Source organism: Polyergus mexicanus, unplaced genomic scaffold, assembly GCF_030449975.1.
Source record: "Polyergus mexicanus isolate NDT 795.1 unplaced genomic scaffold, iyPolMexi1.0 SCAF_9, whole genome shotgun sequence".
Classification (NCBI taxonomy): domain Eukaryota; kingdom Metazoa; phylum Arthropoda; class Insecta; order Hymenoptera; family Formicidae; genus Polyergus; species Polyergus mexicanus.
Window position 1 is genome coordinate 8,950,580 of NW_027223329.1, and position 26,555 is coordinate 8,977,134.

The window sequence follows — 26,555 nt, forward strand, 5'->3', positions numbered from 1 at the left end:
GGCTTCGCGGCACACCGTGGGAGATTTTCGAGAACGATTGTCCGGAATGCCACTCTCGCTCAGCTCTCGGACGGAACGGCAGCGAGAGGGAGGACGCGTTCGCCCGCTCGACGTCTCCGCTTCTGAGAAACGTCACTTACGGAGAGCCTGGCCCTGTCTACTTGACGCTACCGAGTCGAGCGTACCGAGTTACTACTAAGGCGAGCACCGCCGCCACGCTGTTCTCTCCTGGGAGATACAGTCGCTCGCGTGACGTCATTAGGACGAGCTGCGCTTCTAAACACGGAGAGGAAACACGTTTCCGTTAATCTTCGATTAGTCTCGGGAGAAACTCTATACGAAAAGAAATATATAGGACCAAGTGATAAGATTATTATTACATTTATAATTATATTTGGCTCTATCGTTACAAGAGAGAGAGAGAGAGAGGGGGAAAGAGATCGGGGATCTGAAAGATTGCATACATTTTGCGAAATTATATAGTCGTACAGATAACAGCCGAATGGCTTTCGAAATTTAAGGTCATTCGTATAGGGCCGCGTTCGTTTGGACCTTACGTTTCTAAACTGCATCTTTGCATGGATCTTGTCGTACCGGGAGCGATTACCATCACCGACACGTTAATGCATACCGTTCTACCCGTGTAGGTGGACATGATGTACGCCGTGACACCGGCAAAATGTATTTACCATTTTCGTTATCTCGACTCATCTTATACGCGCGCGTTTTAATGTTATAGCGCCGACGAGCAAGACACATTCGCACACAAATTGCCAACGACCTTGATGCCACCTCGTAGAATGACAAATAACGATGCGATATCGATTCGCATTGTTCTTAGGTATCACGAATTAAAACGTACACGCCAGAGTCATTTGTTTGCCGAGCGTTATTAATAATGACTGTTGAAATTATCGATTGCGGCGATTATACATTTATACTCGATATTACATTCCGTTGTAATTTCACAATATAAAGTTATTATTTTATATATGTATACGGTATAGTATATTATTTTATATGTAGTATTGTAGTATATTATTTTTAATCTTTATATCTTTATATCTGTATTTTTCATAAAGTAATTTACGATAAATATATAAATTATATTTTATATAAATATAATGTATAATTCATATTATATGTATTTTATGTAATTCTCTTTTATACACACATAAATTTTTTATATATAACCATAAAAAATCAAAAAGAGAAAAAGAGAGAGACAGAGAGAGAGCTTAATTTTCATTATAAATTTATGTAATTAAATATTAAAATATTAATTCTAAAAAGCATAATGCGAAAAATATCTTAATTATTTGCAACAAACCGAACACATATAAGCGGATGCTATTTTCACGAGGTAACGTGAATGAAATCACGCAATGAGATTTTCTCGTTAGTCCACGCCGCCATTCACCAATTTAGCAACGTCTGCGCCGGTAAGTTCTTACGTTATAAGGTTTATGCAATTGCAGCAATTAATAATTGCACGTCCGTTGTGTGGAAATCGTTCCTAGCGAGCGAGAACGAGTCTCGGGAGGAAAGAAAGGGACGAAGAGTGTCGGGGTCACAAACGCATTTCAGGGGCTAATTTTCAATTTTTAACTCGCCTATTTACTCTCGCATCTGTTCTCTTTTTCTTTTCTTTTCTCTCTTTTTTTTTAAATTGTTTTAAGCGAACGTTATTAAGTAAGCGCGCGCGAGCCTCGTGGAAATTTATGGTAATCCGCGAACCGGTAATTACGCCTCGTAATCAATTCTCGGGATTATCGTGCCTCGCCGTCTCCGTCTGGCCAAGACTCTGGCGTTTCTCGAAATGTAAGCATCAGCGGCCGCCATTATCCCGTGTTCGTGTGAGAGCCGCGAGTGTGCGATAATTAATTTTTGAAAAAGAAGCTCGCAATTGAAATGGCGCCGGACGCGCGAGTCGCGCAATTAATTTCTCTTCTCGTAAAACGCGTATGCAATTGACCTTCGATCGATTCGTAATGCATTTATACTGCTGCTTTCCTGGATTCGATCGTCGCCTCGCCTTCTCGGACATCGAAGATACCGAGGATGGAATCCGGGAAAGAAAGCGGAGGCATTAGCAAGGCAGATGCGCGCGCGAGTCGCGGGACGAGTTTGTTACGGCTCGACTGGCAACGAGGTAGAAAAAGCTGCGGCAATTTGCCAATCAAGGATCACGGAGGCGCGAAACGCCTCGCATACCGCGTCGACAAATGCGCCTCCTCGGCCGGCCGAGACAAAAGGTGCTAACTCAAGGAGGCAGAGCGGAGTTAAGAGAGGTCGGTTCCCCAAGAGTTCCGATCCTCATCGTATATTCTCACCGCTGCGGTGATTCTCGTTGCGGTATTCGCGGAATGAGGAGGCGTTCACCAGAGCCCCGTCTCTCTTCGCGGCGATAAAAAAGACGACGGGGACTCTAATTCACCCGAGAAGGGATCTCGCGAATACGCCGGCTCTTCGCCGGCAACTTGGCCGGGATAATCGTCGGGTAAAATCCTTGTCGTTGGTGCCGCCAAGATCGAAGATCGCGCGCGATATCACGTAGCGAGGATGCGAACTTATCTCGAACGTTATTGCTTCGGATCCGGTTAAGAACGACACGGGTGTGTAAAATATCAGGTGCGAACGCATCCGAGGAGGAGAAAAAAAAAAAAAAGCTGTCCGTCGCACGCGTCCCAATTGATTCCGCATTTAAATTCACCTAAATGCGGTGAACGCGATGGCGAGATAAACGCGTTTGTTTCGAGCAAGGTGGTTTCGCGTTCTCGCACGCACGATCCGGGCCGTCGATAAACGCCTCGGAAACAGCGCCTTCGCGAAAATTCGTGCCACCGGTCACGTGCGAACGCGGCCGTTAATTGAACGATTGACGGCTTTCGCGAGTCCCGGCTCTCGCTCGTTGATTTCAAATACGGCGATGGCGTGGAATGCGAAGGAGGGATAATAAATCGGCGCGGGTTCGCCAAACGCCTCGTTAAAGGATTGTTCGCGAATTAAGCGAAAAGAAACATTATAAAGTTTCATCGATCGCTCTCACGCCCACTCCGTTCGTGCGTCACGATTTCTTAAGACTTAAAGCGCCCGTTTCGCTTATACATTTCGCAGAATTGTCCATGAAGTCAAATCCAATCGCGGAGAAATGCTACTTGTCTCGTGAATAAATGTACTCTATTGAATGGAATCAATGTATTATCACGGAAAAGCAGTGATAATAATCATTGATGGTTTCAGTTATAAATGTAGCAAAAGACGGGAATCACAAATTTTTTTTTTTTTTTTTTTTTATTCTCAATGTGGAATTTTTCATCTAACATTCGTGTCGATAGTTTAAGCAGTCAAATCGCTTTAATTTAAAACTACTTAATCTGTAGTTTTGTAATTCAGGTAGAAAAGTATCTTGGAATAATTTGTGGACTCGCGATAAAAACGTGTGACGCGACGCGGCGTCCGTTGACTCGGATCGCGGCATGACCGAGAGGAGGAAGTGCTCCTCTTCGGGATAGCGAGTGGCCGCGGGGCACTCTCTTTCTCTCTCAAAAAGTCTCTAGCGCGCACACGCTGTCCGTTCGTTCTCCCCAAGCGCAAGTACCCAGGAAGCAACGACCGGGAACGGAGGCAGCAGCAACGGCGGCGGCGACGGCGACGGCGGCTCGGGTTCAACCGAAGTTAGCATCTGCTCTCCGGGCCTCGTAATATGCGTGCTCGATATCACGGCACGGGATCTGAGATGCGTGCCGGCGATATCACGCACTCGTGCACGCGTCTCCTTACCGGCTCGGCTCGGCTCGGCTCGGCTCGGCTCGGCGCCCCCTTGTCTCTCCTTCTCGCGTTCTGTCTCTTCCGCTATCCTTACGTATACGAACGAAATCGTTCGCTCTCCGGACGCTACCGGCTCATCCAGGAAGCGAAGGCGAGGGGGCTGTGCCAAGAGGCGCGGAGATAGACTCCCGTGGAAACCGCCACGGCCAAGAATCATTCCGTTCAAGACGCGATTTATTTTTCCGAGAGCGGGAGGAGTAAGGGACACACACGAGTACCGGCCGATCGATAAATCACGGAAGGGCGACGGGTCCCGTGATCGTGGGACAGTGCGGGAAGTGCGTCCGTGTGTGCGTTAATTAGTAACGGTCTTACCGAAGGGCCCGCTGGCACGGCCGGTCAGTGCCGCGGGTCCCCCGATCCCCTCTTCGCCCTACTTCCGCCGCGAATACATTATCGGGGTGGCTGTCGTTTTTTGTCGCGACGTTTCATTAAGGAACACGTCGCTTCCTTCTTCCCTCCCCCACCCCTCCATCACCTCTTTTCGAACCCTGCCCGAATTTGGCTTCTTCGTCAACGATCCTTGATTCTCGCAAATTCACGATCAATGTCATTACATATTCTCTGCAATTTTTTAAATAAAAATCTGCACCGAGATAATACATCTGCGATTAAAGTGGATTATAAATAAAACGCCGTCTCTGTTTAATATTTTTTGACCAACAGGTTTTCGCGGACAAAAGAGGTATCGCGAGTATAAAAAAATTACTAGCTACTGACGATTGTGGAAAATACGTAAAAATAGAGACGAGAAGATGAAGGCTGGCTACCGTGTACGCGGAGCAGCCACGCAGTGATCTAAACGCTCGATCAATTCCACTTAGACCGTCATATTTCTTGCAACGGTTTTATCCCGCCACCGATCTGCCTGGCCTGCTACATTTAGTCCCTCGCATTTATCACGCTGTTTCTACATCTTGTCTGTCACTTGTCTTCTCCTTAAGCGCATTCTACAACGTGTATAAACTCATGACGGTAAATCAGTATCGTCAAACATCTCGACGGTCGGATCTCGAATTGAATTTCGGCTCGGAAAGATCGAGCGCTAATTATTTAGAATAATGGCTGTCACGGTGTTACGTATCGTTCTTACGTTAGAGATAACGAGTTTACTCTCGGAATCGGAACAAACAGCGTCATTCGGTATCCAACGGCAAGATATCGCTGATCTTGCGCACAGCGTCGTCGAAGTCTCGCTTAGGAAATATCTCCGACTTGGAATATATTAAAATCCTAACGCGATTATCATTGCGATAGGCGATATGACTTTGATGAAAAAAAAATCACTCTTTTTTTAAATCACTTCTTTTACACTTTTAAATGTAAAATTTCGTTTACTATTTGAGATATGAAATAAGAGCACAATTCCTGTATAATATAAACCTATCGAATTCCTCTAGAAGCTATAAACGTGAGAAAATCGTGAGGGTTGAAAATAAGAGGAAAAATTTCGACTCGGGCGTGAGCAATCTGATCGTTTGTCGTTCTCGAGTTATTCGCGTTTCGGATCCCTTTGCACGGGGATGAGGGCCTAAAGGCTCTCACCGTGCCGTGTACACACGCGCAGAAAAATATCTCACACGCGGCGCGGTATGCGGCGGAAGCGATAGGAGTGCAGCGCGCGCGTTCCCCTGTTATTAGGGACAATTTCCAATTGGCCGCAGGCTACCATCGCACGAGGTGGACGTCGAACGCATACGACGCGCCCCGTGTACACGCGCGTGTAGAAACGGGTCTCGTATCGGAGCGGAAATCCAGTCGGAACGGTGGTATCCGAGACTTGATACCGCGATGATCGGCGTAGAGAGAACTATGTACGCGAGTGAGCTGAACAGAACTCTTTCTCTTCCTTTTTTAATATCTAACATATTTAATCGAGCGTCCTACGCCGGCCCGATTTTTGCTGACTTTCCGTTCAAGCCACGCGGCGAGTGGCTTTTCCTTGTCGAGAATAATAATCTCTTTTTTATAACATATACTTAATAATATTTATAAGATTGTGAAAATTATTATTATCGATAAAATTACGTGACAATATCGATATTCCCTTTCATAATGAAAGAATAAAATATATGGAAAATTTTCCTGAATATTCCCAACACGCTTCGCTAAAATTCGTTCAAATTTCCTCCGGCCAAAATTCTTTCCTCGATCTCTCGGGCACGAGTACTTCCAAACTGCGCTGTACATCCGCGTATAACGCGCGCAGACCGTCCCCTCCCTCTCAGACTGCATAGCGGGCATATTTTATGATAAGCAGCGTTGCATTTTTGCCACGAGACCCCGCGGGCCGCCGCGGGGCATCGAGGCAGCACTTCCAACTTCCAAGCGTACACGATCGCGCAAAGGCAGGGGGTGGGGTGGGGGGGGGGGTTACGAAGGAGAGGGTGAAAAGGATAAGCGTGCGTCCCGCAAAAAGGAGGAGAGTAGGTAGGTATCGGTCGGCGGGATGCGCACACGTGTGTACACGAGAGGAGGCAGATACCGAGGAGGCCCGTGAGAAGGTAGAGGCTACGGACGTATAATCATTGTGATTATCTTGTATTAGGTATTGACTACGGATTTGCATAATGGTACCTACCTAAGGCACCCTTGGCTTGGCATCGCATCGCATCGCATCGCATCGCATCGCATCGCATCGTCTCGCCTCGCGTCGTCATAGAAACGAGCGCGCTACCCCCGTGGCTCCGTTCAGAGCCTGCCCCTCCCTCCGAGGAACCGACGATCTCGGTTCGGTTCCCCTTTACTCCCGTGGCAAAGCCGCGACGACGATTTTGCACGCGTGAAAGATCAGCGCAAGGATTGAAGCTCTTCTTGAGCGAACGTCGAACGTCGTCCCTGAAAACCCGGGCAAAGTTACGCAAAGATGGGCGAAAACCGTCCTCGTTGCGCTTGGAAAATCGCGGCCGAATATCGAATAATTCATTGCTCAACGTCAATCATCGATACACAAATGATAAAGATAATGCGCGTCGACACGATACAAAAACGCGAGATGCGTGAAATAAATGTTTAATTCTAAATACATGTAGGTCTCGCGCGAGAGACGCAATCGTTTTCGTACCCCGATTAATTCATGCTTGATTTAACGAAAGAATCGACTTTAATATTAAATAGCGAGCAACACACACCGATGAACATAACGAAGGATTCGCGATAATGGCCGAGATAGCGTAATGGACAATATCGGTTTAAATTGAACGGTCGACGACGGATAATTCGATAGCGACCAGCTTTAGCGGCGTTTAAAGGTAATACAGAATTCGTTTTCGCGTACCTGATGTTTAAATCCTTATTCGCGATATATAGCCGGGATGTTAAATTTGAATACATCGCTGATCGATCGGTCCTTTAGGTGCGCTAACTATAGCCTTCGACGGCGGATCGAGTTTCGTGTAAAAGACGTGCCGGCGCGCGTCGCGCCAAACAAGCGGATCGGGCGACCTTCCGTTATGTATTCCGGAGGAATCGTGTAAACAGATCATGGCTCGCAAAACATTCCAACCCTCAATTTTTCTCCTTCTTTCAATCTCAATTTTCTATTAACATTTATTGTTATACTTTATATATATATATATATATATATATATCTCCTTTGAAACTTTTAACTTGTAGTTTTGTCGAAACTCTTTTTTAAAACTCTAACTGTTCGTTCTATCTATTCGAGATATAAAATCGAAGTTTAAATTTTCTCTAATAAATCAAATCTATTTTTTTTCTTTCAAATCTATCCCATTCAAAGAATCTAAAATTTCCTCTCGAATCGTAACACCTTATCGAATAAAAATGCTACGATAAAAAAAGAGATTTTTAATATCTCCTTTTTTATAAGGGTCTCATTAAAAGCAGTTTTATATCGTCGAAAGTATACTTTACATAATCGTTAGTAATCGTACATAATTTCACTCTTTCATTATCGGTCGCGAATCACTATATAAATTAAACATTACCGAGATGATTTACGAGAGACAATACGCGTCTTCTCTCGCGGCGCGACGAAAGGCAAGGACTTTCGTATAAAGTCGTCTGGCCGTGAACGAGACGCGTTCGATGACACGGAGACGGGCGCGAGAAACGAAGCGCGGGTTGACGAAGGCGGGTTCCGAGAGGAGGAGGAACCAGGTGAGACACGGTTTTCTGCGACGAGCGAGGCATGACGGCCGGGCCAGCCCGAACGGGCGAGATAACCATCACCTCGATCTGGATCACAAAACGCATCCAGGGACGTGAAACGCAGCGCGCAATAGCGTGCACGCACGCACGCACGCACGCACGCATGCACGCGGCGGAATTACTCTCGTCTCTGGCGTTTTACGCACGACGGGCCCAGCCCGTCGAGGAAATGCTGCGATGAAGAGAGCCGAGGATAGAGAGAGAGAGAAAGAGAGAGAAAGAGAAAGACGAGGGAAGAGAACTAAGATTTTAATCTAGTCCTGGGACGAGGTCGGAGCATATGGGACCGTTCGTGGGACCACCGAGTCATTTGGCCGGCTCGGTTCGGCTCAGCTAATTAGCGGGTTTGCGCGAGCGTGAATCCAATTTCTGTGCGAGTCATAGCGCGCGACAGAAGGCAACGAATTCGGACGAGCGGACGTGACGAGATGTTAGTTGCTTAAGTCGGATCATTTAAACGAAATGACATATTGCGCAGCGCGTTATTTTGTCGCGCGTTTGGACGACTTTTACAAATCTTTCCCGATGGCATCCTCGGACGAGAATGGCTATTGAAAATTGCAATTTTCAAAATTGCTCTCGAATACGTCCATCGTGTCGGTTTCTCGCGAAGAGATCTTGGGGGGGAAAAAAAAAAAAAAAAAAAATGCTGCAACTCCAAGTGACTCGTTCCGCCTGCGAATCGACAAGCCTGGCATTTCGCAACGCCTAACGCTCGACAGCTCGCTTCCAGGAAACACGGCAGGCAACACGTAGGCGTACTTTGCCGACGAACGGATTCCGCGGAGCAGCGGTGTGGTAGGCGTAGTCCGGGCTACGCGAATGGATTTTACAGCGCGAGTCACGGCGCATACCGTACGAGCACACGGAAAACAAGGAAGAAGAAAAGGGCGAAGAGTAGAGAAAAGAGGCGGAGGAAAGCGGCGAGATCGAGAACGAACGAAGCAGAAGAGAGAGAGAGAGAGAGAGAGAGAGAGAGAGGAGATGAGAGCGCAGGATACGCGGGAGGAATTATCGGGGTCTCCTCGTTGCCCAAGGGGCACAACGGACCCTCGTGGAGAGTAGCTAAGCGACCATTACTCGGATGGTGAGCCAATGGAGTGGATCCCCACGCCCCCTTCGACTTACCTCCGCACAGACGGCATGCAAATATGCGCGTGCAAGATGCACCAAAGGATGCACCTTTGCTCTACTCCTTTGATATATTTCTCCTCTCTTTCTTTATCTCCTACTCTCTCCTCGTCTCTCTTCAGATCGCCGAGCGCTCTCCGCGAGAATCCTCTCGCTGCCTCCTGGTGATTCCTCCTGCCGCGCGACTCTTCCATCACGCTTAAGGAACCGTCCGGGCACGTCGCCAAGTAATATTTATCACGGATCTTTTTTTTTTTTTTTTCTACCGCCCGAGATTGACCGCCGCGCTTCGTGAATATGAATCTCGCGGTGCACCCCCAGTACTGCTCTTCTGCATCGATTAAGAGAAGCCGCTTGATTTGACGATTGATAAACGAAATGTATTTAATCGTAAAAAATAAAATTATGTACAAAAATATTGATAATATGTTCAAATATCGTTCGCTTCTATTTCTTTCACAGGATGCGCACATTGACGATAATCAGCTCAAGGAGGACAGGGGTATGATACGATTGAAAAAAGTGCTAGCTCTGAAACGCTGGTAAACAATGGTCAATGATAAATACGATGCATTCTCACAAGCCATTATAATCTTATTGTTGGACTTGTTTCTCGTATACAGGTGGCAGCAGCCCCCAACGATGCATGCTGCATTCGACGAGGGGAGAAGGGGGAGGGGGAGGAGATGCGAGGGCACCGGTTAGAGAGATATAAACGAGTACGGAGAAGCCGAGAAAGTAGAAGAGAAGAAACGCCAACAGCCGCGTCTCTCTCTCTCTCTCTCTCTCTCTCGTCGCGGGTTCTTTCGACAACGCAGGGCACACAGATGCCACTACCGAGATAGTGATTATAAACTCCATTCCATTTGTAACGAGGTCCATCTATTTTGGCGCCCAACACTCGTTGCGCCAGGACTCTAGGTAGCGCCAGATTTTAATGCGATATCCCCCGCATTATCATTTGTTTCAGACCTGAAACCCTACCCCCTTCGTCAACGAAAGAGAGAGAGAGAGAGAGAGAGAGAGAAAGAGGGATTTTTTCCTCCCCTCTTTTTTCTGTTTAAGAAGCTGTCCGCGTGAAGCGAAACGCGTCGTGGAACGTGTCGATGTAATTCGAGAGTGATCTTTGAGCCGGAATGCAACCTTCTTGGCATAATAATTAAAGCGACTTCGTGCTTCGACCCTCCTATAATTATTTCTTCCATATACAATCAGATAAATGTACGCGATAAAGTGCGAAATGATAATATCTCGTGGAACATCCGAGATGCCGGTATACAACTGTAAATTTACGTTCGGGACGCATTTTCCGAAACGAGCTATGCGCACAAATCACGCGGTTAAACGTTCGGGCGGTTCGTTGTCGAGGCGGTTAGGGTTGCATCTTGAAAAACCGTCCTCCACGTTTTTCCCACCACGGGGGTCGCAGGTGGAGGAGAGATGTCACTCCGGCACTCTTGTTTTAGGGGATTCCTCACCAAAGTTTCCCTTCCTTCGGAATTGCCAGGTAGACGACGAGCCTACTTTATTTTACGAGCTTGCTCGTCGCTTGTAACATCCCCTCGTAATTTCTCGGAAAACGCGGGAATTCGGCTGGAGAATATTCCATGCGGTCCTCTCGACATCGCTTCACGTTCGCATAATATACGAGATGCTTTATATTTTGCCAATGTTTAGTAAGATGCCCGTCACAATTTCGTTTCTATTATCGATACATTTTTTTTTCTCGCCTTCGCGCATTCGGAATTTTCGCTGCTTTATGTAAGCGAAATATTTTCCTATTTAATTTTTCTATATTTTTCATTATGTTTATTCCTAGTTGTTATTTTTGCTACGATCTAAAGCCGGCGGGAAAATTTGTAAAATTAAATATACGCGTTTTTGTATTATCGTGCCAAAATGATACTTACGCACGAGTTACAAGGCAGAAATTTCCCAGGATACAATCGAGAATCGTTGCATCCTGGCGCAGGTAATAATTACAAACGTCGGACTCAACGGTGCAGAACAATACACAAATCACGCTTTAGGAGAGAAAAAGATAGCGTCGATGAATGAGGAAGGAGAAGAAAAATAACGAAGACAGAGACAGACTCGCGTTAACGTCAAAAAGTCCCGACATTCGTGCATCACCGAGCTAAATCTTCCTGACATTTTTTCCCCAAAAACACGACGCGAATCGCTGGCGCGGCCCCAGGTAAGGGGACCCTACTGACCCTTTTCGCTTTGGCATCGACGCCGAGAGAATAAAGTTTCTACTTTATATCCGTAGAGGGTATATCGACGGGGCAGGTAGTTTCACGGCCTCCTAGAGACACACCCCGTATAATTGGCCGATAAAGATTCCAAGGATTACGAGTAAATATTAATCTTTATCCCCGAAACGTTTCTGGCTACCGGATTCGTGCTTATAGCGGGATCGGAATTTCTATCTGTCTTGATTTGTTCGGACAAACAGAATATATTACGATTTGTTTAATTTTATAAAAAGAAAATAATGCAGCGTTTATTACAAGAAAAAGCTTGCTTTTCTCATCCCGTATAATAAATTTTATTAAAAAGACTAAAATATTAAAAAAGATTATTATAAAATTAAAATCAATATAAATTTACGTATCATTATATATATATATATATATATATATATATACGTATATTTTATACAACGTATATTTTCGCTCTCGAGGAGTAATAGAATATTTTCGGATATCAAAAAGAAAAATCTACGCTGCCCGACCAGAAAATTAAATGTATCAAGAAACATGAAGAATATATATGCATGAAGAAATGTGCTGAATTGATTTCGTTATAAAAACACAAGTGCGTCGGCGTCTTGGTTGTTTATTTTTTAGAGGTTTCTTCGTAACACCGAATATACACTTTATCTTTCATCGTCTGATGAGCGCGCGAGCATCAGAACGCGGAATATTCATGCGCTGAGAATCATTTAGAATGGATTTTTCCATTGAATTTCTACGAGGAAGAGAGAACGCGGCGCCGTAACGGCGGAATAATTCTCTCGTTAGCGCGGTGAGGCGATCGCGAGACGTTTAAAAGAGCGAAAGGAGTAGCACACACGAAATACGATTATACACACGCTCGACGTTTCGTGTGTCGGTCACGTACGTATGTAGAGGGTAAGACGCGCGCATCCCGCGATCTGCATCTCGCCGTGGGAATGATCTTACGTGGCGTCGCGTCGGGGCGGCGGCGCTCGAAACCCCCAGGGGGTCCCAGGTACCCACCGATGTGTGGTTCCCGGACAAATTATAACATATTGGACAGCCATCGTCTTCCGTGCACGCGAGTGCTACCGATGTGAACTCCCGCGAGGCCGCTCGAAAACGTAGCGACGAAACGTCGAGAGAGTCCACCCGAATTAAAATAATATTCATAATATATATATATATATATCGTGATAATATATATTGTGCGTATTGTCACTGGTAAGCAGTAATTTCAATTATAAGTATAGCAAGCAATGAAATCTCACTGTCGTATATAATCAGCTAAATATAAAACGGATAAATAAAATATTGCTAAAATGAAATAAATCTCGAATTAAATCTTGTCGTTGCTTTAATTAGTGATATTTTCACTGATTCGGTTTAAAAGGATATATATATATTAATTTTACGAATAATATATATTAATTTTCATTTGTTAAAAAAAAAAGGAAAAAAAAGGAAAAAAAAAAGAAAAAATCTGTCTACAAAATTATAGATTTAAAGACATTGATCTGATTACTTGAAGAATCATAGTAGATGTCAAAGTGAAAATCGAGATTTAAAGTAGTAGAAAAATTTTGATTCGAAATCGTTGTAAAATTACTCGGGATCATTCTAAAATTCAGTAATTAAAAGGCTTCGCCGAGAGATGCATTTATCTGGGAACCGTCGGTGTCATCGGCCTCCGGGCGAGCAGGTGCCGTGATTCGATAATCGGCCGGTAATTAGTCGTTGCCGAGCGGCCTAATCGCGAGAATGCGATGCAAGTATTATACGTTTGCGTTTCCGTAAGTGCGCGAGACGCACCGAGACACTCACGCGAGTACGATATATTGATATGAATTGCGAGTAGAATCGCATTCGCGTATCGCGAATTAAGAGGAAACGCCGATTACCTTGGCGGCCATCCGGCTCCTTAACGCGCTAAGCGGCTCGTTATTCGCCCTATACCGCTTAATTACCCCGTTCCAGCTAGTCTCCGAGTCGATGAGCCCGTCTCGCGTTGCTTCTCGCGGCCGCGATGTTTCGTATATTTCCGCATGCCGAGATCGCGATTTTTCAATGTCGCGAAAGCGCGATAACCGAACCCTTTCTTCCCATCGCCGCCACGATGTGTCTCTCGATCATGAAATCGCTGAATGATGGCGAAAATTCGCACGCCTCGACTTATTTACTACCAAGGATAGAGGAAACATATATCATGAACAGCGAGATAGAGCGAAATTATCAGATGTGCGAAGACGTAACGAGCTAAACGACGCAAGTATCGTGAGATTGATTAAATATCATTTACAGTTTACCTTTAAAATTATATGATTACTAAAATATAAATCATGATAATATATAATAATTAATATTGATTGTTTAAAAGAACATATATTTTTTATAAATATATTAGAGAAATGAGAGAGACGCATTTTTCTAAATATCAAGTTACAAATCAAAGTCATTCGCTAATACATATATGTATCGAGTATTCGCAAATATATTTTACAAAGAATTGATACAAAAGAATTTTATAAATATAAATATAAATATAAAAGTATCGGTATATTATCGCGATATCAGTTTTGATCCCATCACTAATATACGTAGTTTAAAGCAAGAAAATCGTAGTTTGTAAAAATCGACTCATCGTAAAATCAATCAATTACCGTCTTCTTCAACGTACATCGCGCGATATTTACCATATATATAAATCTGTCTCCCCCTAAATCTCTTAATATGACCCTCGTAACACTAGCACGGTCGTCAGACATTTATGTAAGTCGGGGGAAGCCAGAAGAAATTCGTAATTGAATTTACGGCAATTTGACCGCGGATTCGATTCCGGGTATACTCGATGATGATACGTGGATTCGTGGCCGGTGGTAGCGGTGCGTTATCGAGGATAATGTGTCTCGACTAATTTAGAAACGTCCTCTCTCCCTCCTCTCGATTCCCGTCCGATGGATACCCGATGGCATCCTAACTGCCATGAGCGCACACGGTCGCGCTGGTGGCTGTCCCGCTCTTTCGCGGGGCCCCAACGCTAACGAGGCCCTGCCACGTCCTGCCCGAAGGACACGGGACCACGGCCTGTCAATTAAGGACACGACCATACCGGGCCACATTTCTATCTCCCGCGTTTCCCCCTAGGACCGCCCGTCCCCACTTTCCGCGCGTGTCCTCCCGTTTCCCCTCTGCAAGGATCTCCACCTCTCGTCCTTTCTCTATCTCAATTTCTCTTTTTGCTCGTCCTGTCGGGAATAAGGTGGCTTTTTTTTTCGATTTGCACCGCGTCGACTATGGTTTCCGAGCGGAAGAGACTCGCCCTCCAACGCGTTTAACGTATCGACCATCAGAGATGGAATAAAACTCGTAGAGTTGCCACGAAAGCTTATATTAGGTTCGCGATTATAATCCTTGTCTCTTTTATTACTGCGAGATAAATTTAGATTCGCCGCGTATCGAAGACTAATTTATTAATCTCGAGTGAGAGACGAGAAATTCACGTGTCAAGCTACGTAACATTGATGTCCACGGATTTTCGAGTTCGCATACCAGAAAGGGCAAAACGATAGGATCGATGAAGATCACCGATCGGCACTGGCAAGTCCTCGATACGTATAATGGAATGTCCAGGTACGACGTATGCATGTACGCACGAAGGACGATCCCGTCCTCCCTTCCTCGCGCGCGATCGGGTTCCGTTAACGCACCGGGGGGTCCGGCAACGGACTCGTCGGTGAGAAGAAGCGTTGAAAAAAAAAATAGAAAAATCTCGCCGTATACCATATAATACGTAGACGAGACCCGAGGTGTACATGCAAAGGCTCGCGATCGAGAGACCTCGATGAGACGCTGTTATCGCGCTACAGCAATCTCTCATTATCATTCCCGACACTCTCTTCTTTCCGTTCCCACTTGCGGAATCGCCGTTTTTTGCGCTCGTCTGCTGCTTTTTAACGGACGCTACTTTAGCGCGGATGCCTCCCGCTTTCTGTCAAACTCTCGCCGTGTCTGATCCGCGCAAACTATCGCGCGAGTTTCGTGTGATTTTTTTTTCGAGAATGCCCGAGATTCTCCTACTTTCTCAATTTTCTCGATTTTCAATATAACATCTACTTTGATACTTTAAGCGCAATCTCTTTTCAAATTATTTAATCTAGTTTTGCCTTCTCTTCTAAAAACCAAGTAAGAAATTGACTGTATATTTGAGGTACAAGATAAAAAAATTAATTTCTATATAAATTACACTTATGATAATCCTCTAAAATTCATAAACGTGAGAAAATTGAGATTGAAAATAGGAATAAAATCCACTCGTGCGCAATGTTCCAAGCGGAAGTGCCATTCAAGAGTCAAGATGCAAACGAGGACTCCTCAGTTCGAGGTGCTCGATTTGAATACATAATACATATAATAATTTCCTGCGTTGTCATGGCGCGATTAACAAAAAAAAAAACTCATTATTTCGCGAGACGCGGGAGGATAATCCTCGAACGTCCGTGGCGGAACAATACGTTTTGTTTACTATGCAAAATCCATTGGACTGCGTGTGGTCAATTATATTATGTTAAGTAGAGCATATACGCGCGCCGTCTGTGACGTATCGTATCGTAGAATCTACGGGGCCGGACGTGGGCCCATTCCACGGTCTCCTCTAATAACGCATTGTGCCCCTCGCGTGGCATATTAGGTTTATGCTAATATAATATATACCTCGCGCCGAAGAGATACGTTCATCGAACATCTCTCTTTCTCTCAAACCGCGCGAGCTGTCTCGTAATGGATGAAAACTGCCGCGAAAATCGCGCCGGGAACTCGGATTCCAAGATGTTATTTTTTTCTCCATTGTCGCGCAATGACAAATATGCGCAATTTCATAAATTCCACAAAAATTACGTAAAATTATGTACCTTGAGTGCAGCTTGATTATAATGCACATTAATTGTCATCGACGATAAGGAAAGGGGAACCGGCTCTGTTTCCGCGTGGAAAAGGTGACACGCGCGAGTATTAATATAAATATTAACGATCCATTCGATCGGAACACGACATTATCGGACGAGCCGATACAAAGAAACGTTTTCGGACTGGAATGCCGCGTGAAATTTCGGCCGATATTTGCATTTCTCCCGTCATGCTGCTCATCGCGGTGTAAATCCTTAGGTCCGATACAATAGCCCGGACGGAGAGAGAAAGAGAATTGTGGGCGAGACCCGCGGGGAACGAGAGAGGCGAGAGATAATTGTACGGACGGCTAATGGAGTTCGGGAAAAATGAAGCGGCGCTCACCAGGTGGGTCCGCTTTAAATGCATCAAATCGCTGCTAAGTGAGGTCCAATGCAGGACCGGGCGAGGGACGGTCTGCCTCCTTATTCTCTATCTCCTTCTTCTACTCCCGTTAGATAGGGCGTGGGTCAAACGGTTAATTATTATATTGCCCATTAAGAGGACGATTTTTCATTCTCGACAGCGCTACGCACCAAAATCTCTTGCCCGGCTTTCAAAACGAAACTATACCAAAGTCATTCCGCGATGCAATTTAGCCATCGAAAACAGTATCGAAATCAAAGTTGCTAATTGATCAATAATATTCAAAAAAGAAACTTTCACTCTCGAGACGACTAAAATATAATATATGTATATTTGAAAATTTTCAATCTTGAATAATATTATACATCTATACATATATTAACATGTAAGAATACAGATCATATTGATTGAATCTGTACTAATTTTCTACATCGTTCAATGAAACACGTCGTACAAGATTAATTTTTTTTTTTTTTTTTTTTTCAATAATACAAAAATCTGATATTGATGATGCGACTACACAGAGTCAAGTAATATGAGTATTTGTCGCAACCGATAAAAATAGTATCATCTATTTTTAAAATACGATTCGTATGTTTAAGGCGCATCGATGCCGCAAAAATTTTCGACGATACGATGATGGAATTTAGGGCGATCCCGTGGTGGAATGATGGAATTTTGAGGGATAGAGTGTAAGACGAGAGTCACGAGACGTATCGTATCTCATCCCGAGAATTCACACCGCCAATCTGCGACACGACGAATTATAATTTCCCGACCGGTTCGGGACGCGACGTTAAAAAAGCGGAGTGGCTAGTTGACGGAAATTCCACGGGCGTCCGCTTTTATTTCGACGTGAACAAGCGGCTCGCTTCTCGCGCGGGCACACGAGCCTGGATGTTTTTCTTTTTCCTTCCCCTTTTCGTCGTCTTTCTCTCTCTCTCTTTCATCCTCTATACCACTGTCGAGTCTGTCTTCCTTTATTTCTCGGAAGATACCTCCTTAAAAACGTGATCCACGCTGCATACCGAATCCCGTTGGCTTGTCCCTCCCTAATCTTAATAGCTCGTGTCGAGCTGATTAGACCTTGTTTACAATCGGCCGGCTTTCCGAGGACTGAAATTTCGTCGCTGCGACGAAAATAATATCTTTTAGACGGTATCGGCCCGGAGACATTCGGAAGTATGTCGTTACATTTGGGCCTTGACGTTGAACGCGCAAAATTATGGCAGGCATCTCGTGAGTTATCGCGCGGCTATTTATTATGGCCAAAAAGAAATTAGAAAAACGTTTCGTCGCGCGAAATGGTCGTCTCATTCTTATGGTTTTAACTTGCCAGATTATAAATTCAATCTTAAACAGCAATGAAAAATCGTACCGGGAAATGACGAATATATCTGAGATCGTCGAACATCTTTACACGCTTTCTAATAATTTAATTACGATACAGTTTTGATTATTTAATAAAAGATGTTAAGAGAAAAGGAATAAAAGAGAGAAAAGAAAATCAATATGTATATATAAATAGGAAAAAAGGTAGAATATAAATGGTGAAACAATCGATTTTCATTTATCGTAAACACGGCGCAACATGACACGACAACAAGATAAACTTTATACCTGTAAAGTCATAAAGAGCTCGAAGAGTTTTTATACGGCTATGGTGTATAAAATCATAGTTAGATATTCGTTAGATCTAGGTTTTATGCGGTTCGCTTAATATTGGAATAATCTGTCAATTTTATTATACGGACATCGCTTTTGCATGTTCTACGAGGAATGTCGTTTCGTGTTTGAAGAACGATAAAGGTATAAATTTGCAAAATGTGTATTTTCGACATTCTCTTTGTTTCTCTCTCTCGCAGATCTATCGCCCGTATAGCTTCGATATTATTTTCGTATAACCGAATAAGGACGATAAATTGTGCGGCAAAGTTAAATTTCCCGGTAAAAATTTTATTTTCCTGGAGAAAATAAAAAAATGTATCGAGGAAAGGAATAAAACACACTATATTTCTTGAAGTTTGCAACTGCCGTTACAAACAAGACACACACAAGATAAATGTAACTTGAAAACGTAACGTGATTCATCATCGCTGAGTTATATTACAATTTGATATAAAGATATGATAATTCTCTACACGAGTTATTAAATTCAAGGCTAATAAAATTCCAGTTTCTTACATCCTATTGTGAGGGATAGAATTGAAAGATTCAGAATTTATACTAGAATTTATACGTGCAAGATTCGATATCGCGTAACGGAATTTCAAAGACACCTTTCAAAGGATTACGCAAATAGTTGTCATGCGTCGCGAGAAAGATCTAGATAATTTGCGCCCTCGGCCGACGATACCATCTGAAATCTGATTAATGCGAAACTATGTAAATGCCGGGGGAGACGGAGAGGGGGGGGACTTGTTCAATTATACAGTATGTTTAACTCCCGATGTGCACAGCGCGGGCCGTGCTTCTTTTTTCAAACAACTTTCCATGCAACTCCGCCGAGAGCCTATTAAAGTGCAGACACGCGATTTACCGAGCAGACGAGAACCAGTTTCGCGCTTATATATAAGTGAGTGTCGGGAAAACTCATTTGGAATCTTGCCCGAAAATACGCCGCCTCGAATGAGAGAGAATGCCTCTCGTATATGAGCGGTATTCTTATATACGCGCGCGTGGACGCGTCGTTTAAATTAACCCTTCCGGAAACGAATACACATTCCAAAGTTCCGCTTCGCTTTTGTTGCAAAAGCTATTCAATCCTGCAGAGAAATGGCTCTGTGTATTGAACCAGTCGGCAGAGATCTCTACACCCGCCAATTATTTGCCAATTCAATACAATATCCGAGACTATAAAGCGCAATATCTCTGTTGAAGCCACGTGTCAAGCCAACATGTCAAAGGAGAGAAGTTACTTTGTCTTAAATTAAAAGATCTTGTGTATGTGTTAAATTGTAGTAAATGTAATGTGTTAAATTGTAATAAATTTTCCTTCTTCGTCTACCATCTTGTGATTCAAAAAGGGAGTTAATTACGGGGATATTAATCTAATAAATATCATGCTATCGGATTGTTAACAGACTTCGAATCTGTGACCTTTTTACATTATTTCCATTCGCTGTATAATATTCTACTATACATAGATAGTACTACGTCATCGGTCTTTAATGTGCAGCATTATTATAATGTATTATAATAAGCATTAAAAATAAACTTAATTTCCATTTTCAAAACACGTGGCAACCAATCGACATCACATGGTATCACAGACACGTCATAGCGCTCATCGCCAGCAATACTCTTTAAATTCGCATGTATTTTAACGTATTTTATCATTGACAGTTAAACGAGAAGAAAGAGGGGACGGGAGACGAAAGAGCAGCACGAAGAAACCGCGAGATGGAAGAGGAGGGGGAGAGGGAGAACGAGAGGATTAGAGAGAAATAAACATACCTGAGAGAAGGCCTCTCGCGCGCGCGAGCACAACGGCGGTTTATTATTTCGTCTGTGGCGAAGAGAGCCTTGTTAAAACGGCCCGGGATCCAATCGGAGAAGCGCTGCCATGGACGCCCCGACCAACGTTCGACCAATGGGTGCTCACCTCATCGCGTACACGCTACATCGCGTGTCGGTCGGAGCGCCTCCTCCCGCATCGCCACCCGGGCGTCGCGTGTGTATCTGACAAGTTCCGCGCGCGCGAGAACCCTTTTACGCAACCTTTCCTTCGCGTTTCCCGCCGGTATCACGCCCGACGTTGTATGGGTTGCGCGCGCGAGCGCGACCGAGCATGTGTTGGACTAGGTTAGGTTAGGTTACGTATCCGCCTTCGTTCATTCGGTCGACGACGCCGGTGACGGGTTGCGCGCGCGAACGCGCTCGACGTCGCTCGGCGCTTTTGTTTTATTCGCGACGTTCCGAATCCTCTTCTCGTCCGTTCGCCTCCGTCCGCGCCCGGATCCCGCGCTCGCGTCCCGCTCTCGCTCCCTCTCTTCCCGACTGTTGGTTTCGAGAGAGAGAGAGAGAGAGAAAGAGAGAAAGCGCCCTCTACACCGCGACTCGTCTCTCATTCCTTCTCTCTCTCTCTCTCTCTCTCTCTCTCTCTCCTCTCTCCTCTCTCTCGCTCCGACGTCTGACGCGGCACACAGCTGATTCGAGCGCGCCTCGGACGTTCGCACACCTTTGCGCGCTTATCGTGCCGGATTGCAAAGAAACACGAAGGAGAGCCTAACGAGCACGCACCCGTGACAGTCCATTATCGATTCTGTACCCTCCCCTTTTTTTATTCGCTTATTTTTTGTCCTAAGCAAGAATATACATGTATCAAAGAGAGGCTAACGCACACTACGCGGAACTCATTTCGCAACTCGACCTCCACCTATTCTCTCGCAAAAGTTCCTTGAATTCTCTCATAAATTGTCCGTCATAATCAAAGTCCCACACAATGTCGTTTTAAATTTAATTTGCAACCCGTAATATAGTGTGCAATAAACGCGAACCATATGAGAAAAAAAGAGAATAATATTAGAAGTAAGCATGTTATTTACGAGCGCGTTTAATGTAAATATGCAAATTACACATTGTGTAATGTTATAATAAAAAATAATCCAATGAGATATAAAGTGTGATAGAAAACGATATATAGAATAATTAAATTTACATTTCAATTTCATAAAAAAGGAAAAAATTAATCGTAGAAAGATATTTCGCTGTAGTTTTATCACAAGTGACAATTAATTAATATTTAACAACTAATTTCCGATACTATTTGTATACGAAAGAATACATTGGGATTATTTATAAATAACGTCGTTTCTCTTGAAATTTACACGCGAATATATTGTAATATCAATTTACATCGACAAATGTGTTCCTCTTCTCCTGCTCTCTCAATTTTTACCGTTACATAATTAAATTAACGCCAGTGGAGTTTGTTGTCGAGTTAATGACTCGTTAACGAGTTCGATTATCGCGCCACGTCGTCGCGATATGAAAAACGTCAAGTTATATTCGTAAAACATTTACATTACTATCCGCCGATTCGCGTGTGCTTGTGTCCACGTTTTTGTCGAATCGGATAAATACCGATGCCTATCGCGAGCGATCTTAATTATTACCATAAGTGCGCGGCCGCGATCGCCACCTTGTTCGCAAATCGACGGCTGGCGTCCTTAATTTCTGCGTCCGGCATGTAATTTTTTAAAATATATTCCCGTCGAGAGACACGTGTGCACGCTGCGCTTGTCACTCGTTGATAACGCGTCCGGATAATTTTTACGCGTAAAAAGCGTCGAGAGACCGCTGCTAATAATACTCCGGTTTGTGCGACAACCGCCGAATCGCGATCGCGGTGTGATTTATGATAATCGCCCGATCGACGATTACATTCGTCATTATATATCATCTACATAACGGCGAGAGGTGTGATTGTTGCTAATCCGGATGGCAATATAAGATTCGCGAGAAATTTGAATGCTTCAATTTTGTGTGATTTAAATTTCGATTGTGTATTTTTAATCTATAAAATATTGTAAAGACAGGATAAGAAGATAAAAATCTTACAAAAAATGTTTTTAAATATTAAAAATTAATATATCAGATAATATCAAATGTCAAACATTAATATCACGTTTTATCTTCGTGTGTAAAAATAAAAATATGAAGATATATCTCGCTACTTTGAAAATTAATAAATGACAAGTCTGCAACAGCTTCGTGACAATGTGCGTTTTCGGCGAGGGAATCAAATACACTTTCGTCGACGAACCGTGCATATTTAAAATGTTAATCGCGCGCATGTGCCCCTCCCGAATACACGGTCCGCTTCGTGAACGGCTTCCGAGATCGAGGGAAACGATTCCCTGAAACGGTCTGTGACACCTCGTGTGATGTACGGGCGCACATTGGAGTACTTGTTAATTCAGGGACGGCAGTTTCCGTAGGATGCCAACCGTTAATGGCTGTACATTTTGAGTAACGTCTTCACGCCTCGCCGGAATGGACGCGCGCATGAAAATGCCGTTGCCCACCGTGTTTCTATTCTCTCGTTCAAATACTCGGTTTATCGTAACGTGATTCTTCGTTTTTAAGGATTATTACGTTATTATACAATATATAAAGTAATATAGCTTGCAGGGATACAAGTTGAAATTGTTCCCCCACTTTCCATCTCTATTTTCAATTTAACATCTAATTTGATACTTGAACAGAGCACTCTCTGAGATTTGAAATTATTTAAGTTATAACTTTGTCGCAAACTTCTCTTTTAAACCTATGAATGGGAAATTAAATGTTCGTTTATTGCCTAATTTGAGGGACAAAAAGTAGAAATTAAATTCCTATATAAATTAAACCTAAATCGTCTCTATAAATATGAGAAAATTAAGATTGAAAATATAAGAGAAAAATTTCAACTCGAGTTACAAAATGAGAACAACATTATTTTAGCGTTAATTCGAAAGACGCACACATCAATTTGGATTCGCATTCGAAACGTATACATATTTCCATGCGATAGAATTTTATATATACTATATGTTATCATAATTTTTAGAAATTATAGTTTATAGAATTATAGAAATAAAGTTTATAGAAATATATATATATATATATATATATATATATATATATATATAGTTTATAAAATTATAGAAATATATAGTTTAGAAATATAATTTTTAATTTCTATATTATATAGAATTTTCAAAATTAAAATTTTTTAAGAGATATGAGAAATTACGTTACATAATTGTTAAAATAAAGTGCCGTCGCACGAAAATATATGTATCGTTTCGAATGTGATATCAAATCAAAACACATCTCTCGCATTAATGCTAAAACAATTTTTTATTACGATTTTGTAACTCTCTTCAAATTATATTTGTTAAAAAAAAAGATTCTGAATTTTTTATACAAGTGATCTTTACGTAGATTATAAGAAGAGACAAGTCTCTTTCAGAAATTTTCGAATGAGCCAGTTTTGAGATGTAGATTATTCTAATATTTTATACGTATATTATTTCAATGTCAGCCTTTCAACAATATTCGGTTAGGTATCAAGCGTGTCAAAGTTAGATCGTATCTTAACACAAGTTTACAATCTTAAATAAAGTAAGTGATGGCAGAGTGTATATTCGCACATTACAAGAAGAAATAAATTATTCTCTATATTAAAAATATAGGAGCGAATATACAATATATATATATCGCGAACGCATCGATAAATTCAACAATCGAGATGAATCGAGAATGCAATATGTGATTCGAAATGATTCTAAAATAAATGATCTTGTTTTGCTAATCGCTCGCTCGACACAGCCGTCGGCTTATCGATTCTTTATGCGGAACCGATAATATCGGCGACGAAAATTCCGCATGTTTAAGGATCGCATCGTGATCCGTGACAGGGGCGCGGGTTTCGAAAAATTAGCAATTGCAATTAGCATAATTCCGAGAAAATCATCTTCCACGCGTCGTATCATGGCGCTTGAAGAAATTCGACGATTTACGTCAAAACTCACGGACGTCGGTTCCCCGGAACATCAAACGGCCGTTTCACCATAATCCATAATCGACACAAATCGCGTAAAAGACGTCATTGTAAAATGACGAAGGAAGGTACGGTGAAGGAATACGGTTATATATACATATACAAGGATTCTCTAGCTTTTCGGAAACGCGCACGCGCCATCAGTATGCGACGAGCTGCATATGCAATTATGTCATCGCGCGGTGATGATTTTTCATGATACCGCCTGATAATTTTCAAATCTATCTAAGATAAAATACTCCGAGAGATTTTATTTTTGGTAAAACGTATTTTCGAATCGAACGCAATTTAATTGTAGAAAAATTTATGGGTATAAACATTTTTTTTGTCAAATTTAGAAAAGATATCTGTGAACGTTATGAATGTAAACAGAGCTTACGACGAATATTTAATACAGCACGATTAAACATTTTATAGTAATTTCTTTATAGTTTGATTGCGATAATGAAATAAAGCAAGATTTCAAGTTATCAATTGTTATTTTTCGTTGTAGCAAAGTGTATTATATGAATTATATGGAATTTTTAATCGTGAAAAGAAGGATTAAATAAAACTAAACGCCTTGTAAATATTCTTGAAAGCTTATCCAACGTAGTTAGCTTTCCATGAATGCTCGTTCGATGGTCGCGACGTCGTCCACGTAGCATGATTCTCGAATTTTTGTCAGCAACGTAAAAAGAGTAACATATACACGCGCGCGCATACAAAGTTGACACGCGTCGCGTGACGCCCTCGCTGTGAGAACGTGTGACTGCGAGACATAAGCCGACGAATTAATGGGGCTATTTTTTTATTCAGCGGCACGGTACTGACCGCCCCCTCTTGTCCGTCGCCTCCCGTTATACACCGCCGTATATACTTTATTTTATTTTATAGGATCAGCGCTACACACACACACACACACACACACACACACACACACTTACACATAAAGTCGCGTTATAACCACGCTGCGCATGAAACTCACCCTTTCTGCCTTGCTACATAAAATGATCCGCTATTTCGATACGGACTAATGTCGATCGAACTAACCGAGAACACCCGCGTACTTCACGCTTCGTATATTAGGAAACTGTTATCTAGACGAGTGATCGAGATACATTGATGTGGATAAACCAGAATTTGGGACAAAGTTCGGGACAGCATTTTGTTTACTATTTTATGTATCTTGTATAGAACACAGAAAAGTTAAAAAAAAATATAATATACACAAATGTATATAAAACATCTCCTTCTTATTTACATCTCTAAGTAGTAAACCGTTCGTTTATATATTATAATAGTATATATTTCAGATATATAAAATAGGAAAACTCATTGACTATATAAATTAAACCGATCGAAATTCTCTAGAATTCATAAACGTAAGAAAATTGAGGTTGAAAATAGGAGCAAAATTTCAACTCGGTATAACTAGAGCTGTTTTTTTTTTTCCCATCGTGCACGCGACTCTATTATTACGAACGTGCAGTATCGTGATGCACGTGGATAATCATTGATTTCGATCCGACGAATCGTGAACAAATGGCCGCCTCGAGGACGCGCTATCTCTCTAATGAAAATCAAGGAAAGACTTGCCTCGCATCGGACAACAGTCTTCGTGCGTCATCGGCATCGATCTATCACAAATTGAAATTTATACGCGGACAATTTTCTTTTCGATCCGACGAACGCGGAAGCGATACGCTAATTACCTGTTAATTAGGACTTTGTAGAGCTCGAACGCGCGCGCGTATCGATCTTTAACTACGATCTGTGTAGGTCGCGATAGCAGTCGACAAGTCCGCTTATTTAAAGATAGAAATTTGAAAATTAAATATATGCCATTTAGACCTTCCGTCAAGAGGGATGCGAATAAAATTGTGAAATTTTAATGATCTTCAGATAAAAGCGATGAGATACGATATTTTATACAAAAGTAATATAAATAATTCTCACCAAATCTAAATTAAATATTAATCACATTGATTTAAAAAAACATCCCGAATCGAAATCTTGTTCCAATTTTCAACCTCAATTTTTTCCATGTTTATGGATTCTAGAGAAAATTACGATATATTTATAATTTATATAAAAACTCCCATTTTACACCCCAAATAGCCAGGAAACAAAGTTTTTCATATATAGATTTAAAAGAGTTCTCGACGAAATGATAAATTTTCTTGTTAGAGATTCTCCTTAAAGTAACAAAGTAGATCTTAAATTGAAAATTGAGATCGAAAGTAAGGGATTTTTAACAGAAAAGAGTGATAGTTTTTAAATAATTTTGAGATCAATATAATCAGAAATTATGATCGCCGGCAGCGACCACCGGCTAAGTCCTGAAACGCTCGTTATACGAA

General features: G+C 42.5%; 1 long non-coding RNA gene across 2 annotated transcripts in view; it reads right to left on the bottom strand.

The window, feature by feature from the left end:
- LOC138936157 (uncharacterized) overlaps positions 1-26,555 on the bottom strand; it is an 83,377-nt gene that overhangs the window by 45,033 nt on the left and 11,789 nt on the right. The window contains exon 1 of one of the 2 annotated variants that reach the window (XR_011447333.1): positions 20,121-20,488. The exons of the other annotated variant lie outside the window; for it this stretch is intronic. This is a non-coding gene — a long non-coding RNA (uncharacterized lncRNA). Of the gene's footprint in view, positions 1-20,120; positions 20,489-26,555 lie in introns of those variants that run through there. 2 annotated transcript variants of the gene reach the window in all.